At 32.3% G+C, this 19,717-nt stretch overlaps 1 non-coding gene and 2 pseudogenes across 1 annotated transcript; all 3 read left to right on the top strand.

Annotated features, from left to right (window-relative positions):
- Positions 1–17,696: 17,696 nt before the first annotated feature.
- Positions 17,697–17,814, top strand: LOC126685158 (5S ribosomal RNA; annotated as a pseudogene).
- A 225-nt stretch (positions 17,815–18,039) lies between these two features.
- LOC126685116 (5S ribosomal RNA) lies at positions 18,040–18,158 on the top strand. Its single transcript, XR_007643268.1, has one exon. It is a non-coding gene; the product is annotated as a 5S ribosomal RNA (ribosomal RNA).
- A 230-nt stretch (positions 18,159–18,388) lies between these two features.
- On the top strand, positions 18,389–18,507 carry LOC126685127 (5S ribosomal RNA; annotated as a pseudogene).
- The last annotated feature ends 1,210 nt before the right edge of the window (positions 18,508–19,717 follow it).

Genomic DNA, 19,717 nt, shown 5'->3' on the forward strand with positions numbered 1-19,717 from the left:
GTTTTTCCAGCTTACACACGAGTAGAGAACATCTTATAGTGTAAGTGACAATGATACTTGAAGTTTCTAAATCGTCTAGCCATCATTCCATATACTACTTCTCTTGCATGTGGATCACGTAAATCAATCTCAAATTCACCCTATCAATAAACAAACATATGAATAGTCACATATTATAAGAATATAATTAATTGAAATAACAAGTATGATATAAAATTCGTTTCCCTCCTATTATAATATTGTTACCCACCTACTAAATTTGTTTTTCACTTTTCCTTATTTGATTTGCCAAAATCTTGGCAAATCAAATCAGTTTGAGATATATTCTGAAAATCTTATTGCAGAAAATTTATTTGTTACTCGAGGTAGTCCAGAAACTCGACGAGTTTATATATTTCATCGAATATATGTTCTACTGAACTCGTAATAACTCGACCATTCTTTTTTAAAAGAGGATCTAAGAAGTACAACAGTTTATCTTATGATAGTTTGCTTTTTATTTCCAAATTGATATGTATTTTTTTAAGGAAATATTTATATGCAGTTTTTTTTAAAGTTATAGTGAGTGAATATAAACTACATGTCAACCATATGTCAACCTTAGAAAACAAAAAATAAGCACAAAATAGAAAAATACGTAAGAAATACAAAACTTTACCTCATATTAGTTTGCTTCTCTATAAAATTTTATATGTAATTCTTATGCTATTTTAAAATTTCATTTAGATGCACTTTCTTAAAAAGTTATGGTGACATAATGTGAATCTTATGTCTACCTTATGTCAACCATATGAAATACAAAATAAACACAAAATAGAGAAACAAACACGAATTGCAGAAAAATATATGGTAAAGAAAAACACAAAAAACAATCGTTCCATTCCGACAAAAGCATTAAAACACATTTTGTTTTGGGAAGAAGACCTAAGAAATACTACAGTTTATCTCATGTTAGTTTTCTTCTCTATTCAAATTGATATGTATGTCTTATACTATTTTTAAATTTTGTTAAGATGCAGTTTTTAAAAGTTTTTGTGACCGAATATGAACCTTATGTCAACCTTATGAAACACAAAATAAACACAACGTAGAGAGATAAAAATGAATTGCATAAAATATATGGTAAAGAATAACTTGAAAACATGTCACGACCCGATTTCTCGAGCCGCAACCGGCGCTAGGGAATGGGAGTGGTAGCTCCGAAACCCGTAGCAAGCCTAAAAACCTGTGTAAATTTTTCGCAAATCAAATCATTTTTTTCATATATCAAAATACATGTGACCCTATTTTACAAAAATATCAGAGTTAAAATGCGCTAGTCAAATACATAGACAAAAACATCTAGACTACTGTGGACTGCTAGAATGAAAACCTTCTTTCACTTTTTGTGCAAATGACTTCCGAGAATTAAAACTTCGGAAGCTTGACTTTCCAAATAATATCATGCTATCCCTGAAAAATGGGAGGAGCAACGGGGTCAGTATAAAACTGAGTGAGTTCACCAAATTACACGCAATATCACATAAAGGGTTAAAACCGTTGAAAACCCATTTTATATATAGAAAATACTCTTTTAAAATCATATTACATACCCTCTTTACTTTCCTTCATATCTCTTTATTTATTTCATAAACTTATAGTTTATACGTATTTGACATCTTCGATTTCTTATTATGGTTTTGATATTTTTCTTCTCTCGTTTTGTTTCATTAGTTTTCGACCGAACCTTAAATCTTAGTTTATATCATCATGATTCTAAGTCGAACTAAATCATTGGCAGGTCTCTTGTGACTTGATCCTTATGGTTGGGTCTCGAGATAGTTCAACCGAGTTACCCATAACCATATGGTACAGTCCCGATATAATTCAACCGAGTTACTTGTACCATTTCTCAATCCCAAACGATCGATAGGAGTCCCGAGATAATTCAACCGAGTTACTCCTTAGACACGGGTCCCGAGATAGTTCAACCGAGTTACCTTCGTGTCTGCATTCAGACTCTGCACCCTGCAGGTCTTTTGAACTTAACTGTCGATTCATATGATTCCTATTGACATTTAATAGGAGTAATTGTTCACATTGCGTTTCGATCTTGTTTCGTATTGATTCTCGATGTATCACACTTACTTTTTATTTCGTATGAGTTCCAAGGATTATCATCGAGAAGGGATGAGATACAGGTCCCGGGATAATTCTACCGAGTTCAACCTTGTATCTCATTTCTTATTATTGGGTGTACCATAGTACAATTCTCATTTTACGTTTACTAGTTGATTTTGTATTTTTCGTTATGTTATATTGATCCTTTATGGACCATGGCATGCACATTACATCTACAAGCATACATCTATAACACACGCACGTATGGGTATTTATTATGTTTGATAGTACATATCGGAATGTACTATATTTTCTTATTCATATTTGATTCGATTCATGTCATTTTACTTTACCCATCCCCGGTGCCTTAACATTTATGTTATTATCAAAATAACACATTACGATAAAACATCATTTTCAAAGCATACATACGTATACATTTTAAAAACAAACATTTCAAATATATATATATATATATATATTCATATAGCTTTTCGTATTAAAATACGTAGCTTTATGAATACTAGCGAGTAATTTAAAGTGTACTCACCACTTGCTATCCAAATTCTTCAAATAAGCATGACGATATTTCGATCCGTTTGCCTCGAGCCTTATCGATAGTCGCTTTGTCGAGTCTATGCAAATATAATAATAGCAAGAATTAATAAAATTCTAGCTATTATTAACTTATCCAAAATTATGTTTCTAGCCAACTTCGGCTATTGAAAATGCTTACTTAAAATAGCCCGTATTCTAAATAAATTGAACATATCTATAGTCCACAACACCGTCTACGACTTTCATTTAGACTCAAACTTCCTTCGACATCTCTAAAGTCTCCAAAATCTTACTCAAAAATAGCTTCTTAATCTTCCCTTTTTAATTAATGTTTTTCGACCAATTTTGAGCTATTAAAACTGTTACTTAGAATTGTCCAAACTCTAAATAAAAATGACATTCCTAAAGTTTGGAATGTCGTCTACAACTTCCGTTGAGACCTTGGTTTGAAATTAGCGTTCGGAAGTGTCGGAAACTAGTTTGGAAGTTGCTACCTCGGACTAGTCTTATGGGTTGCAGAATTTAGCCTTATGGGCTGCTGTGTTTGCAGCCCATTCTGCTGCTGTTCTGCCACTATTATGGCAGCAGCTATTCCGCACTTTCATTCTCAATATTATAACGAACAAAACGACACCAAAATCAACTCATTCCGACATTCCGTTAGCTCACAATCTTATTTCAAAGTTTGCTCCTTAAACATGTTTTAACTCATTTCTTTAACTCATAATTTCCACTTAACTTTAAATGCGTCTACCTCATTTTTAATCCGACTTTTCCGAAGTCGATATCCTTTTTAACTTCGATAATTCATACTTTACACCTCCGACTATCCAGTTTATTTTTCTTATAATTTTTCCTTAAAATTAATAATTTTTCCAAAGTGACTAACTAGTCGACTTTGGGCCGACAAACGACATGCTTACAAACATCCAATGACCAAAATTATTGTGCATTCTTATTCATCAACATCCCGACTACATTTTTCGTTAAGACTTGAACCAAATCCGAGGTGCGTACGGCCGTCTGGGAGCTGCCAAAACAGCTCCCATGGGCTGCCCTGTTTCTGGACAGAAACAGCCCAGAAACAGGGCTGCATCTGCTCTGGTGAGCAGCCATGTTCTGCTCACCGGAGCAGATGGGTTCTGCTCATTTGAGCAGAACCACCGCTTCCGTTGTAAAGTCATACATACCCCCTTCCATTCCGACCACTTTCCGGCCAAAAAATACCGACTATAACACCCTTAAATCATAGCTCAAACTTGACTCCTTAAACATGTTTATAATTCAGCTTTAAACATCACAATTTCAATCAATCTCAACCTATATCACCATCAAACATTCATGGTTCTAGAAATTATACCTTGGTTGATGTCTCTACTTGATAACCGAACAAAGTTCTCCATGATTAATCACCAATTCCTTCAAAATTATGGCTCCAAGTACATGATTATACCTTATAATCAATCAAACATCTCAAGTTAATATATAGTTCATTAACCCTAGATTTTTCTCATCAATTTTCTATCTAATTGAACCATTAAAATCTTAAAGACTTAGCTTACCTTGCTTCCTTATGATCTTGTGATCATTTTGCCTCCAAGTTTATTGAATTTGGATGAGAAAATCATGAGCTTGGCTTGGAGGAAGAGGATTTTGCATTTCTTAGCAAAAATGGATAGATTTTGGTATCTTCTCTTCTTTATTTTCTGAATTTCATCTTAATTAGCTTGCTAGAGATATTTGAAGGGGTGGAGGGATATGTGTCCTTAGTTCATTAGCCTTGTGGGGAAAAAGGTCCACTTAAATGCTTAAGTTTTGCACCCTTCAAAGCTCAATCCTTCAATCATTCATTCTTTCAATTTAATACGAAATCATTTTCGTACTTAAAGAACCTTGACGATTATTCTTTGCCGATAAATAATGGATTACCATATTATTTATTTATCCGGGTCCATTAATTTATTTATTTAATTTTTTTTTCGAATATCCAAATTCCGCTTAATAAAGTATTTTTGTCTAAATTTCACGAAATTTAATTTTATATCCATAAATTTATTTTACGATCTCTATCGTAAAATTGATTAGCTCGGGACTTTCCAATATTTTATTTTATTTTCTTTAGTCCCAATTAAATCCAACTTCTCGCATAATAATTTTCCATTTAGATAATTATTTTTCGATAATTCCAATAGACCATCTTCGGTCTAAGTCCTTATTATCCAATCCTAATCTGATTTTCTCGTTCTTAATCTTTACGATTATGCCTCATGGCACTACACGTAATACCTCAAAAATTTAGGTTATTACAAAACAATATTTTCATTCCAGAAAAAGCATTAAAACACAATTACATTAGCTAATTATATCAATTCTCTAAGCAAAATAAATGAACCACAAAATAAAGAATCAATTCAACCTAACCTTCATCAACATTTGTTGGTTCAGAGGATATAGTTTCAGTTTCTCACACCGTATTAACTTCAGCAGCCACTGGTCCTTGAGTTGTTGAATAACAAGTATGGTGAGAATTGTTTATAATTGTTTTTATGATATTTTGATAAAAGAAGAAGAAATCACTTTATTTTGTCATTCAACAACGTGATTCCTGCAATTATGGTCAATGCCAGTGAGTTTTCCTTTTAGAGGGAACTTTCATTAATTAAAAAATTAAATAAGGACATAATTATTTTCGTTTCCCTCTCTCTTTTTTCGTTTCCCTCCTATTTTAATATTGTTTCCCTCCTACTAAATTCGTTTTTCACTTTTCCTGATTTGATTTGTCAAAATCTTGGCAAATCAAATCAGTTTGAGATATATTCTGAAAATCTTGTTGCAAATTTTTTTATTTAGATGCAGTTTTTTAAAAGTTTTTGTGACCGAATATGAACCTTATGTCAACCTTATGAAACACAAAATAAACACAACATAGAGAGATAAAAACGAATTGCATAAATATATATGGTAAAGAATAACTTGAAAAAATATTTTCATTCCAGAAAAAATATTGAAACACAATTTCATTAGCTAATTATATCAATTCTCTAAGTAAAATAAATGAAACACCTAACCTTCATCAACATTTATTAGTTCAGAGGACATGGTTTCAGTTTCTCCAACCCTATTAACTTCGGCAACCACTGGTCCTTGAGTTGTTGAATAACAAGTATGGTGAGAATTGTTTATAATTGTTTTTATGATATTTTGATAAGAAAGAAGAAATCACTTTATTTTGTCATTCAACAACGTGATTCCTGCAATTATGGTCAATGCCAATGAGTTTTCCTTTTAGAGGGAACTTTCATTAATTAAAAAATTAAATAAGGACATAATTATTTTCGTTTCCCTCTCTCTTTTTTTGTTTCCCTCTTATTTTAATACTGTTTCCCTCCTACTAAATTCGTTTTTCACTTTTCCTAATTTGATTTGCCAAAATCTTGGCAAATCAAATCAGTTTGAGATATATTATGAAAATCTTTTTGCAGAAAATTTTATTTAGATGTAGTTTTTAAAAGTTTTTGTGATCGAATATGAACCTTATGTCAACCGTATGTCAACCTTACGAAACACAAAATAAACACAACATAGAGAGATAAAAACGAATTGCATAAAATATATGGTAAAGAATAACTTGAAAACAATATTTTCATTTCAGAAAAAGCATTGAAACACAATTCCATTAGCTAATTATATCAGTTCTCTAAGCAAAATAAATGAAACACAAAATAAAGAATCAATTCAACCTAACCTTCATCAACATTTGTTGGTTCAGAGGACATGGTTTCAGTTTCTCCAATCGTATTAACTTCGGCAGCCACTGTTCCTTGAGTTGTTGAATAACAAGTATGGTGAGAATTGTTTATAATTGTTTTTATGATATTTTGATAAGAAAGAAGAAATCACTTTATTTTGTCATTCAACAACGTGATTCCTGTAATTATGATTAATGCCAATGAGTTTTCCTTTTTGAGGGAACTTTCATTAATTAAAAAATTAAATAAGGACATAATTATTTTCGTTTCCCTCTCTTTTTTCGTTTCCCTCCTATTTTAATATTGTTTCCCTCCTACTAAATTCGTTTTTCACTTTTCCTAATTTGATTTGCCAAAATCTTGGCAAATCAAATCAGTTTAAGATATATTCTGAAAATCTTGTTGCAGAAATTTTTATTTAGATGCAGTTTTTTAAAAAATTTGTGACCGAATATGAACCTTATGTCAACTGTATGTCAACCTTATGAAACACAAAATAAACACAACATAGAGAGAGAAAAACAAATTGCATAAAATATATGGTGATGAAAAACTTGGAAACAATATTTTCATTTCAGAAAAAGCATTGAAACACTTTTGAGGTAATATATGCCTTTTGTAAATAAATGGGAACAAATAAGAAATTTTTCCACTTTTGCCTATTCTTATAATTTATTTTAATGTTTTTAATTAGTATAATTTGAATTTTTGTAATAGGTAAATTTATTCGGTTGAATATGATTTTACTCGCATAACCATTATTGAAATTGTATTTTAGGGTTTAGGGCTTAGAATTTAGGGTTTAGGGTTTAGAGTTTTTGGTTATGATTAGTGTTAGGGTTAGCAAAAACAACATTTTGCAATATTTTTTTTTTATGACCTCTAAAAAAGTAAAATAATATTTAATTTATTTATTATAAAATTAGGAAAAGTCAAAAAAACCTTAAATTAACACTATATTGATATAAAAATAAATTTGATTACAATAGGTAAAAATGATTATTTTTTTATTATGTAAATTGTTATTATTTATATAACTATAAAATAATGCTTGCTTGAAAATAATTGCAAAGTCTATACTAATGTGTGTAAAAGACTGTTAATACATTGTTTGTACGTAGGTCGTACACGGTCCGTTAAAAATTACGAAAAAATAACAAAGCTGGCTTATTGTAACGGTTTTTGTAGGATTTGATCATCGATAAGTTTATTTTTATAATTTTTGATAAAAATTATAAGAACTTAAAATATACGTTACATGTGCCTCAAATTACGTTGCATGACGTGCCTCAACTTACGTGAGATGTGTCCAAATGTCAACGTAGTTAAGTTATGAGTAAAAAATCGCAAAGTCTATACTAATGTAAAAAATCGTTAATACATTGTTTGTACGTAGGTCATACACGGCCCGTTAAAACATATGGCAAAAATACAGTTTAGCTCCTTGAATTGCCAAAAACGTAATTCGGTCCCTAAACTCATAATGTTTGCTAATTTTCCCCAAAATTAAAATGAAACTTGAAAATTAAACACAATAGTGAGAATCAATCTATCAAATATCCCTTAGATCTTTAAATTGCCCAAATCACACTGAATTTAATAAATACAAACTACAATCAAACCACAATCATAATCAACAAAAATAATTGTTTAAAACAGCCATAAATGCGAATTCGGTGCAAAAATTAAAGTAATCATTTCAAACAGACCTTAGGGTGCAAAAATTATTTATTTTAATGTTTTTAATTAGTAAAATTATACCAAACAATTAAATTCTCAAAAATTTATATTATTGATTTAATATTTTTTCCTTGAAAAAATACCTCAGTTGAAAACATTATTTTATTTTCAACACCCTTTTTATTTGTCATTCCTATTTTATCCCTATCTAAGGTATTTGTGTCTTAGTGTGTTTCTAATGCACCATATTATTTACCTCCTTTTCTTTTTCATGTAGCGGGAACTAATGGGTATTTCATAATTTTACAATTGATTTCCTTCCTAATCAAACTCTTTCTTTCCTTCCTAATCGACCTAGTTTTTTTTCTGACCTAGATCCATGGTGATTTCACGCGGTGCCACTGATAAACTCTAATTTTTGAACGACTATCCATGGGGTATTAACGTATTCAAGTACACGTTTGATTCTTTGTCGAAAATAGCTGTTCTTAGTCCGGGATCTCTTAGTATTGAAGACAGCATTTATCAGTATCGCCTTCAAGGTTTCCCATATGCACTGGTATGTTGGTTTTACGAGTGTTGTCCGGCGGTGGAAAATACCTTTGCTCAGCTAGTGAACAAAGCTGCTATCCCGCGGATTCTAAGGTGGCATCGTTCCTACAAAATACATTGATGTTGACAGAAATTTATTTGTTGAGATTGCATCTTATGAGGTTTGTATGTTTTAAATTTTCAATTTTTCAAATTTAATTTACCATTTGCTCTGTTTTCATATATGATTTTTAAAAAAAATTAAGGAAAACGAGGAGGGTTATTGTCCGGCATTTGATAAATTGAAAGTGTAATATCCCGTGTTTTTTCGTCATGGTTTTGTTGTATTTCCGACTTAGTTTTGGATTGTTAATGGTGGACTTAGCAAGTGTGACACTTTGTTTGGGGTTTGAGTTGTATCTTGTATGTATCGCATGTGTCGTGTGAGTTTTTGATGGCGATTTGATTTGTATTCGGTTTATAATCGATGATGTTTTCGTGTACCTTCTGAATCTGACATGTTTTGAGAAAACATGCATATCTCCCAATTTAACCGTTGGATCGGGCTCCTTTTTGGATATGTTGTGCTCAAGAACAAGTTGACCGTTGGATCCAAAATTGAGGTGCGTTGGAGGGAGCGATGGGCCATTGCGCCTCGCAACGCGCCCCATATGTTTTCTGCGCCTAGTGAAGGCGCTATGGGACGAACGCGCCTCGCATCGCGCCTCCCATCGCGCCTCACCTGTAATTTTGTGTCTTGGCCTTTAAATAGACCCCTTATTCAACTCATATCAGCCCCCACTTATTTTATAAACCCTAGGCACTTAAAAACTCTCTGAAATACGAATTCCCTTGCTATCTCTCACATTCTTGGATTTGGTAAGCGATTCTAACACTCCGTCCTTTGTTAAATCCATTCCTTATCGCGTATATTGATTGTTAACTTATTCAAACCCTTTTTCCAGCATGTTGTGGGTGTTGATTCATTGTTTTCATTTGGTTCTTTCGCTGATCTTGCTTCTTAACGGTATGTGTTGCTATCCCTTGATTTATGAGTAGGGCTTCATGTGTTAGGTTGCTAGATTGTGTTCTAATGTGATTTACCCATGTTTATGGCTGAATTCGATCTCTGAATTTTCATGTCAATTATGTAATTGGGTGTTTAGCATTAGATTGACTTGATTTAATCATTAGAACTCATGTCAATTGTTGGGTTTAAGTGCTAGTTGATTTCGTATGTTAATGGGTTGTTAAATTGTTGTTTTAGCATTGTTATAGAGGGCTGGAAATTCATGATTTGGGGCTGATCTTATGTGTTTGAATCAATGGTATATTTTTGACATGCTTGGTAAATCATAGGTTGATTGCATGGCTTATAATGCATGATTTCACCTTGTTGTTGTGTTGATTACTTTTTAATGATCTAGTTGCTGCCCAATATTGTGTTGGGGCCGTTTTGTATTGTTCTTGACATGTTGGCATCGCTTTGTTTGTGTAATACTCATTCGTGTTGATTATGCTTGTCGACAAGTTATTGACATGATTTGATTATCGTTTCAAATCTGAGTTTAATGTTTAAATGGATGATTTAATCCTTTTTGGTTCATTTAAAAGAAGTTTAACATACTTGTGTTGGTATGGTGTGATTTGCCAATTGTTGTCTAAACGATGGATTGTGTTATCTCTTTTAAAAGACTATACTTTTTATTCAAGTAATTCAGAATGTAAACTTGGGTTTTATTTTGATTTAACTTTGGGTTAGGTTTGACTATGGTCGCCCAACAAGTGGGAAGAAGCTGGGAAGTTTTGATAACTCGGCTGACTCACTGGTATGGATTTAAACTTGGGTTATTTAAAACAGTTTTCTGAATTATTAAAATTGTGTTTTGAAATGGAAACTTATATGGTTTGTATTCTATAACTTGGGTTATGGTTTGGATGCGTATGAACCTTATGTGTTCGGTTATACGTTAGCTTGTTATTACGTGTGCTAGTCCTACATGGTGTCTAGTACTCCCTAGAGTTAGGTTATGTTTTTAATTATTATTTATACCTTGTATAGACTCATCGACCGTTCGTGCTTCGGAGACGAACCGGGATTAGATTGCTTGCCAGGTTATCACGTGGATTAGCAAGCGGTGAGTTTATATCGCTATTTACCGCTTTATTAAGTAAATTGTATTTTTGCATATATATATTGTATATACACCTTTCGAACTGTTTTCGACATTATGGATCTGAATTGGAACGGGCTACTCGATGGGCATCATCGAGACTGTGTGCGCACCGGTATATGATCATATGGTATTGAGGTAGGTTTGAGATACGTCTCGCCTTAGTGAGGGCGCCGGTGGAAGATACGTCTCCTGGGACTCACATATTTTATTTGAGTGATAGTCGGGGATCGGTTATGGAGATACGTCTCACCGACACGACAACTGGATTTAGATATTTGTGGTTTAGGGTTTCAATGCTTATCCATAATGATAAAATGCTTTAAATGTTTTAAAAGTATTTTAAAGGTTTTCACTTAATAAATGTAAATAGTTGTATGAACTCATCTCATTATATCTGACCCCGTTGTTTTTCCAATTTTTCCAGGGTTATGATTTGAGCGAGTCAGCTAGTCTCCGATTCTTTATTTCCTCGGACGTCTTACTTTATTTTAATAAAGTTATTGAACTGATTTTACTCTTAGACCGCAGTAGTAATTAGAAGTCTTACTTGTTATAGTACTTATTGTCAGATTAATTCAATTGGATTATTTGTTGATTGGCATTATTATATTAACTTATGTTATTTTAATATTTAAGCCATGTTAGAGACTCGGAGTTGACCGAGCATTTATTATATATATGTTGTACATATAAACTGCTAGACTAGGTTCGAGTCTCGGTTGCCCCCCAGCATTGGTTTTATGCAGGTACAATGTTGTTAATGATAAATGTTTGTTATCCGCAAGGCTAGCTACGGGTTTCGGTACAACCATACCCATACCCTAGCGCCGGTCGCGATTCATGAAAATGGGTCGTGACAGAAAGACTGTGAATCAACGTCAAACACTTCAGATTTAACTGTTATGGAAGAGAAGCTGGAAATTTTAATGGCTGGTCAAAAGACGATGAAGGATGATATAATGGATTTGAAACGTTTATTCACTTCCAAATGTTCCGAACTTTTGAAATTTGTCAATTCGTTGAATGCATAGCTAACTCTTATTGGTGATTCTAAAACGATAATTTGTTTTGATTTATGTATTTTGTACTTATCACTTAAAGTTTAATTAAATATAATTTATGTTATTTCATATTATGTTATTGCAACTTGATATGAACCTAATATGAACTCCATATCTGTATCAGGTTGAAATTGCAATGCTTAAATTCGATGTCATGCTTAAAACTCGAAGAGTTACATCCTTACCTCGAGTTTTTTTATCTCTGTTGAAGCACAAACTCGATGTAAGTCTTAATACTCGACGAAATGGAAGCATAACCTCGAGTTTTTGTTTTCATTGAGATAACAAACTCGAGAATAGGAGATAATTCGTCGAGTTTAAAGCCCTACCTCGAGTTTGTACGAATCAATTGAAAATTTAAATTATCAATTGAAAAAATAAGCAATTTGAATGTGAAATTCATCCTACATTAATAAATTTAATCTTTTTTCTTAAGTTAAAAAAATACTTGGAAAAATAAGCAGCAACAAACACAGAATCGATGAAAGTGCGGCGGCGGGAGAAGCACAACAAAGGAATTGATGCGATAGTGTGGTGTCAATATTCAGCAAAAAAAGTTTTTCCCTAATGAAGAGTGCTTTGATAAAATAAGAAGTTAACTTAATTTGGATATTTGAATCTTAATTGTCACATACCTTTTTTATCAAAATAAAATATAATTTCATGACCCATTGAATCTTGTTATCATTAATTTTTTTTCAATTGCATAGTGACATAACATTTATTAATCACAATATCATTTAACTTCACTTAATTGCTGAAAAAATAAATTATTCACAATATTTTTACATATTATGATAAAATTTATTACATCATAATAAATGTATTTTTAATATACAGTGACAAAACGTTTTTTGTCAAAACCCTTTGTCACAACAACCATAATTAATTTTTATAGTAACAAAAATATTTGACACAATATTTAATTATCACAACATTATTTAATTTTAATTAATTGCTGCAAAATAAAATTTGTTACCACTGTATTTAAACATTATACTAAAATTTATTTTATCATTATAACTGTATATATTTTCTTCTTTACCATTTATTTTTTGTAATTCGTTTTTCTTTCTCTATTTTGTGTGTATTTTGTCTTTCATAAGGTTGACATATGGTCGACATAATGTTCATTTATAGTCATTATAACTTTATTTTTAAAATACAGGCACAAAACATTTATTTTGGCAAAATACTTTGTCACAAAAATATATTTACTTTTCTTATAGTGACAAATAAATTTGACACAATAAACTATAGTGGAAAGATTTTTAATGAATTCTTTTTTACCATATATTTTCTGCAATTCGTTTTTCTTTTTCTATTTTGTGTTTCATAAGGTTAACATAAGGTTTACAAAAGGTTTATTTTTTGTCATATGTATTTTTAAAATACGGGCACAAAACATTTGTTTTGGCAAAATACTTTCTCACAAAAGCATATTTACTTTTTTTAATGACAAATAAATTTGACACAATAGACAGTAGTGGAAAGAGTTTTTTTCGAATTATTCTTTAACATATATTTTCTGCAATTCCTTTTTCATTCTCTATTTTGTGTTTATTTTGTGTTTAATAAGGTTGACATAAGGTTTGATATTCTGTCATTATAACTGTGTTTTTTAAAAACAGGAACAAAATATTTGTTTTGGCAAAATACTTTGTCACAAAAACATATTTACTTTTTTTGCAGTGACAAATAAATTTGACACAATATTAATTTATTACAATATCATTTAATTTCACTTAATTGCTGCAAAAATAAATTTGTCACAATATTTTTATAAATTATGATAAAATTTATTTTATCATCACAACTTTATTTCTAATATACAATAACAAAATGTGTTTTTTTGGCAAAATACTTTGTCACAATAAACATAATTAATATTTATAATGGCAAAATATATCTAATTGCTGCAAAATAAAATTTGTCACCACTTTTTCAAATATTATGATAAAATTTATTTTGTTATAATAAAAATATTTTAAATTAGGGAGACAAAACATTTTTTTGTCAAAATAGTTAGTCACAACAAACATAATTAATTTTTACAGTGACAAAAATGGTTGACACAAAATGTATTTGTCACAATATCATTTCATTGAACTCTCATTGTGACAAAATATTCTTTTTTGTCACAATTAACCTATTTATTATGACAAAATATAATTTGTCACATATTTTTTTGTCACAACAAGCCAAATTTTTTGTAGTGATTGTGGTTAATGGCATGTTTGAGTGGTTTATTATTTGTAGAATTCGTAATATTTTTGTTTTAATTTGCGTTGTATACCTCGCAAGTTTGTTTGGTATATGTTGGTTGAGTTTATTTTATCTCGTCGTGCTGGGTAGCACGGGAGATAATTTCTTTCATGCGTTCTTTGACTTAACCTTGATGTTGGCTTTTGATTTGTGAGTCAAACTTCGTTTAGGCCTGTATTGCTTTAGTTTCAGTTTGAGGTTAGACTGGTGTTAGTATATTGTTTTACGGATCGAGATATTTTGGGTTTCAATATCGAGAGGAGTAAAATGCTGTTTGAAACGGTTGGTGGTTTTTGACTATCAAGGAACAATATATTTTAGAAATTCTTAAACGAGGAGATAGATCGGTGTATCTTATAATGCTAGTTCTTTTCATCAAGTTGGACGATGTGATGTAGGAATTGATGGTAAGTTTTTGTATAAGCATATGTGATGTATTGTTTTCCTTAAGTTAAGTTTCATCTTGTTTTGGAGTTTAATAGAGTATTATTTTATTCATGAGAGATGTTGAAGGATTTATCGGTTTGCATTATTATATTAGTATCATATGATTTGGTAGATTGAGAGTACGGAATTTGAAATGATATTTTGAGGCTATCGAGATGTTTTATCGAGAAATTGATTTCAAATGAAATTTGTGAAAGTATTTGAAATGTTTTTATCACGTAGTTGTGCCTAGACATATCATGAATATGCATTTTGAATGTCACGAATAGGAAATTGTATTGAGCATTGAGTATGTTCACTAAATAAAAGAGAAATTAATAATTAATACATGCATAATAGTACATGCATCACGTGCATATAAATGATTAGAGTTGGATGCAACTCTTTGGGGATGAGAGGTATCATCACCCTGGCGCATAATTATGTAAAGTGGATTTTATCAGTAGAGTCTTTTGAGAAAAATGTTTTGAAACAAAATCGCCAGTCACTGTGTGATAAATGTAATTATAAAGAGGATGGATATCAATTGGTTTTGAAATTTTTACTGAAAGGTAGCTAGACAAATACTCTGTGATGGCTGTAGTGAATTAAGGACAGTTGCATTGTAATGGTTGGTTTTATATTGTTAGAGTGTTTGTGCTTCATAAATTATAGCTATGAATATAAGGTTGCATTCAAGATATAGTTGGGGTAAGTGTGGTAAAATGTTAAGTTTTGATTGGGAGGATTTGTGTTAGCTAACGGTTTATGACTTGAGATAGTGTTGGATTGAGAAATTTGGTTATGCTCCACGTGTGTATTTACACTTAAAATTTTAAATAAATTTTGTTTTACAAATTCGATTTATGTCCAAACAGTTTTGATATATCGATATAAAATTATTTTGTAAATGAAGAGATTCTTATTTGCAGATTTTTCCTTTTTGAGAAAGTGAGGAAATTTATAATGGTTAATTTAAAAGAAAATAATAAACTTGTGAGTTGAACGATTTCATAAATTTGTACGTTTATTTAAAAGTATGGTGTAACGGTGAATTCAAATACAAATATTTTGAAAATGGAGGTGTTTATAAACTGGAGGTTTTCCAACAGTAAAAGCATTTTGTTTTGGAAAATAAAAAGAAGGTATAAGATGTTAACATTTTTTTTTGAAGTGGAAAATATTAATATATAATTTTTGTATTTTTGAAATTTTATTTTCCTATAAGTCTGACTTTGAATATAACCAATGACCGGGTTAATTGTGAATTTGATCTAGGCGATCTATTGTTAGGATTCGAGGTTACATATATTGGTGGAATAATTTTGGATGTTCGAATTATCTTTGACTTAAGTGTTAATCAATTTTGAGGTTTGGTTATTATAAGTGTAAGTTGTGTACTACTTATGGGATGATTAAAGGAATCATTGTGATTGAAATTGTTTGTTATAATCTGGAGATTTCGTTACCATGAGGTAAGTTCACATTTTCTTTTGAATAACGGTGTGAGTTTTTGTGTTTTATAATTCGCAAAGTTAATGGTATTATATAGTGTGGTTTTTGTAAGAACTAGAATTTGAGCTTCAGGATTGTTCTTGAACTTTGATGATATGGGTTTCGAAAATTTTAAGATTCAAGCTAGTTTTGGAAACCAACTTCGTTGGATAATTTTTGATTGTTCACATTTGTGTTGATGGAGTGGTTGTTGGAGCACCAAGTTGTTAGAATCGGAATTTTGCACAATATGTGTGTTGTGACTTGTGTTGAATTTTTCTTAGGTTGGGGAGAATGTAATACCCCATATATTTTCGGAGTGTTTTGTCTTGTGTTGACTTTCTCTTGGTTGAAATTTTGATTAGAGTTATCATTAAAGAGATTCGAGGTTCGTTCTTATTTATCCTAAGTATTTCAGTCGAGCATTATATGGAGACTCGAGTTCGTTCTTATTTATCCCAAGTATTTCAGTCGAACTTTATGCAGGAGAATTTGTATTCCTTCGTTTGGTTTTCACCTAGAAATGGCGTTATCATTTTATGTTAAGTGGAAGTTAGCATTAAGGCTTTTATGACCTTTTAAGATTGTTCGGTTTATGAAAGTCGTGATTTTTAGTTATTGTTCTAGGAACAACCTGTTGAGTTTTTTTATTATGCAAGTGCATAGATCGTTAAACATGGAATTCCTATGGTTACAGTTTAGGTTGGTTACTTGGGAGACAGAGTTCATTATGCAGAATTGTTATAATTGTTTTCCTTTATTACTTTGGGTGTCATATTATGTGTTTTCACGTTTGTTACGTGTGTTTTTGTTCAGACAACATATAGTTGTATCATATGTTTTACGTGGGTTGTGTTACGTGTGTTTTTGTTCAGACAACATATAGTTGTATCATATGTTTTACGTGGGTTGTGTTACGTTAAATTCGAGGATGAATTTTATATAAGTTGGGGAGATTGTAATATCCCGCGTTTTTTTGTCATGGTTTTGTTGTTTTTTCGACTTAGTTTTGGATTGTTAATGGTGGACTTAGCAAGTGTGATACTATGCTTGGGGTTTGAGTTGTATCTTGTATGGGTCGCATGTGCCGTGTGATTTTCGACGGCGATTTGATTTGTATCAGGTTTATAATCAATAGTGTGTTCGTGTACCTTCTGAATCTGACATGTCTTGATAAAACATCCATATCTCCCAATTGCACCGTTGGATCGGGCTCATTTTTTAATATGCTGTGCACGAGAAAGAGTTCACCGTTGGATCAGAACCGGAGCACATTGGAGGGCACATTGGGCCATCGCGCCTCGCAACGCGCCGCGGGGTGTTTTGTGTCTTTTCAAAAGGCACGACGGCAGGCTCGCAATGCGCATGTCGTTTTTTTTTCACTTTGGGGCCTATAAATAGAACGAGTAACGAGTAACGTTTTGATTTTGAAAGGTATCACGTATTTGCATATGGTTTTTTAGTTTTACATATCATCACCGAGAAATAAACAGAACGAGTAACAAGTAACGAGCACCGATGAATTGCAATGCAGGGACTAAACGGGAAATATGGAAAACGTTCAGGGACCAAAACGTGCTTATGAAGATTGTTTATATTTTGGTTGAATCAGTTGTAAGGCAGCAGATATATATGATGATCGTGAAAGGTACGACGGGTGCGATTATACCAGCATAAATGCACCGTATCCCATCTAACTCCAAAGTTAAACGTGCTTGGGCGAGAGCAGTAATAGGATGGGTGACCTCCTAGGAAGTCCTCTTGTTCCACCCCTTTTTTGAATTTTTGTTGTCCGCCCCTGCATTTTTTATTATTATTATTGCCGAGACATTAACAGAACGAGTAACGAGTAACGAGCACTGATGAATTGCAATGTAGGGCTAAACGGGAAATATGGAAAAAGTTTAGGGACCAAAACGTGCTTTTAAAGATAGTTTTTATTTTGGTTGAATGAGTTGCAAGGTAGCAGATATATATGATGATCGTGCAAGGTGCGACGTGTGCGATCATACTAGCACTAAGGCACCGGATCCCATCAGAGCTCTGAAGTTAAACGTGCTTGGGTGAGAGCAGTACTAGTATTGGTGACCTCCTGGGAAGTCCTCGTGTTGCACCCCTCTTTTGCATTTTTGCGGTCAGCGCCTGTATTTTTTTATTATTATTATCATTGCCGAAACATAAACAGAACGAGTAACGAGTAACGAGCACCGATGAATTGCAATGCAGGGACAAAACGGGAAATATGGAAAAATTTCAGGGACAAAAACGTACTTTTAATGATAGTTATTATTTTGGTTGAATGAGTTGCAAGGCAGCAGATATATACGATGATCCTGCAGGGTGTGAAGGATGCGATCATACCAGCACTAATGCACCGGATCCCATCAAAACACCCAAGCTAAACGTGCTTGGGCGAGAGCAGTACCAGGATTGGTGACCTCCTAGGAAGTCCTCGTGTTGCACCCGTTTTTTGCATTTTTACGGTCCGCGCCTGCATTTTTTTAGTATTATTGCCGAGACATAAACAGAACGAGTAACGAGCACCGATGAATTGCAATGCAGGGACTAAATGGGAAATATGGAAAACGTTCAGGGACCAAAATGTACTTTTAAAGATAGTCTTTATTTTGGTTGAATGAGTTGCAAGGCAGCAGATATTTACGATGATCGTGCAAGGTGTGACGAGTGCGATTATACCAGCACTAATGCACTGGATCCCATCAGAACTTCGAAGTTGAACCTATGGTTGGATTGTTGGCTTAAAATACTTAATTATACATTGGTTTGTTGTTGTTATTGTTGGAGGATATTGTTGCTGCCCATAAACATTTTTGGGGTTGTTTGTATGACTTTGGTATGTTGGTATTGTTTAAACTTGTTGGGAAAACGTTTCATGTTTGTTGATTATAAGATTAGAAATTCTATGCGATGAATGATTGTTGGTTTGATTAATTGGTTCAAATATGAGCTTATGCTTTAGATATGTATACATGTTGTTGGAATCATTTTAAGTGATTTGGCATGCTGGTGTCTACTCTGGGTGGTTTGGCCAACTGGGGCTAGTTTTGAGCATATTGTATAAGTGTTGCCTTGTTGTTAAGCTATATTGAGTTCCATGGTTTTCAAATGAATAATGTTTTGGTTTAAAAGTTTTAGATTTAACATTGGTTATTACTCTGTCATATAATTGGGTCGGGTTAGACTTGGGTCGTCCGACATGTGAGATTAAGCTTGAAGGCAAATTCACAACTCTGGGATTTTCACTTGGTTTCAAAGTTTTAAACTAAGTTATATAAGTATTCCGGATTATATTTTTAACGGGAACTCAATTATGCTTAAATTATTGTTCGACTCTGGTATTAATTTGAATATGGAATGTATTTATACGGATGTTGTGCTTGAGCTTATACCTTGGTTGTGGTTTGAGATGCTAGTCCTATGTGGTATCTAATATTCTTATTGTTAGGGGACGATTTGTTTTTAACTTAAGCTTTGTTTCTAGTCTCGTCGACTGTTCGTGCTTTGGAGTCGCAGCTGGTTTAGGCTATTTGCCAAGATTCACGTGGATACGCAAGCAGTGAGTTTCTGGTGTTATTTACCGCTTTATTAAGCACCACAATTATTTTAGTATATAAACTGTTTCGAACTGTTTTAACCAATTATGGATTTGGATTGG

The sequence above is a fragment of the Mercurialis annua genome, linkage group LG5, assembly GCF_937616625.2.
Source record: "Mercurialis annua linkage group LG5, ddMerAnnu1.2, whole genome shotgun sequence".
Lineage (NCBI taxonomy): Eukaryota > Viridiplantae > Streptophyta > Magnoliopsida > Malpighiales > Euphorbiaceae > Mercurialis > Mercurialis annua.